This window comes from Fonticula alba (genome assembly GCF_000388065.1).
Source record: "Fonticula alba strain ATCC 38817 unplaced genomic scaffold supercont2.6, whole genome shotgun sequence".
NCBI classification, from domain to species: Eukaryota; order Rotosphaerida; family Fonticulaceae; genus Fonticula; species Fonticula alba.
Genome location: NW_009242976.1, coordinates 1,892,500 through 1,894,092, shown reverse-complemented (window position 1 = coordinate 1,894,092; position 1,593 = coordinate 1,892,500).

The following is a 1,593-nucleotide window of genomic DNA, read 5'->3' as shown; positions in this document are numbered from 1 at the left end:
CCGCGGACCGGCAGCCCCCCCAGCCCGGCCCGACCACCGTGCCGTGGCCGATGTGGTCCCCCGGTTGGCGCCCCGCGCCTCGCGGCAGCGCACCCTCGGAAGGGGGGCCGGCCCCCGGGCGCAAACGCCGCCCTTGGCTTGCTGGCCGGGCCGATTCAATGATCGAGCGAACAACGATGGCCGGGGTGGCGCGTGCGCCGGTCGGCCCGGCCAGGACAGGCAGCTGCTGGCAAGGGCGCGCGGCGGGGGGGGAGGGGGGAGAGAACGTGAGCACGGCAAACATACGGGCTGGCCATCTCTGTGTAATCTTGCTGTTTTGTTTGTTTCGATCCATCCGGCAGACGCGGGCGGGGCATGCGCGCATGCGCGTGTGTATTTGCCGGCGCCCCCCGGGCCAGGGAGCGAGCGTGCGTCGGGGCGGCGCGGGGCTGGCTCGTGGCGGATCGCGGGGCGCTTCTCCCGGCGCGTCTCCCATCCTGACCGGCCAGCCGGCGTATGAACCCCGGTCTTTATTGCGCCCCGGACGGGGACCCGGGGGGAGGGGTCAGGGCGTCCAGCGGGCCGGAGAGAGGGGGACCTGCCCGGGAAGGGTGCCCCGGTCGTCTGGGCCTCCTGCAGGCGCGTGGGGGCGCGCGCGCGCGCGCGCTCGGCGCATGTTCACTTGCGCCCGCAAGGCCACCCCCCTCGTCCGGGGGGGCATTTATTTTTTATATCCAAATACGGCGCCTGGCTCCGGCTCCCGCCATGCGGGGCCGCTCCGCCGCCCCCAGGTCCGAAAATATACATATATGCCGGTGTTTGTGTAGCTCAGGGTGTCCCCGCCCGACGGTGACCGGGCGTGCGGGGGAGGGCGGGCGTGCGGGGGGAACGTCTCCGGATCTCACGCCGCATACTTTCCCTGCTTGCTGTTGGCGGTGTGGTGCGGTGCCGCCCTCGCTCGCTAATTTCCCCCGGCGCCCGGCCGGGGGTGGCCAGGCCGCCACCGCCCAGAACCACCCACAGGCCAGCGGCGCGGGGCGGCCGGAGAAAGATCCCCCCCGCTGGTGTTTGATTAATGTCGCCCAGGCCCGGAGCGAGGCCAGTCTCCCAGGCCGGGCCCGAGGCCCGGTGGCTGCGCGCCCTACTGCCGGGGGGGGGGGGGGGACGAGTCCCGTGCAACCCCCCCACCCCCCACCACCGCCTCGGGTCACGGCCGCTCTTACGCATCCTGGAAAGATCCTCCGGCCAGCCCCCCGGCCCGAGACGGGCAGCCGACCCGTGGAGAGAGACGAGGGCCCGGACGCCGGGAGGCCCAGGCGGCGGCGGCGGCGGCGGCGGCCGGGCCCTTCTAGTCCGGCTGGTCGCTTGGTGCCGCCGCCGCCGCCCGGGGCCGGGGCGTCCTCCCGCGTGCATGGGCACCGTTCCGCGCCGTTTCGCGGGCCGGCGCATGTCCCCTCCCCGCCCCCCCGTGAGCGGGGGCCGGCATCTGGCGCACATCTGGTCCCCGGGAGGCCGCACCCCTGCCATCAGACAGATCAGTCGCATGCCCCGGCCGGCCCCCTCCGCCTCGGCCCCCGGAGCCACCTGCGAAAAGCACCCCCCCTCCCCCCCTCC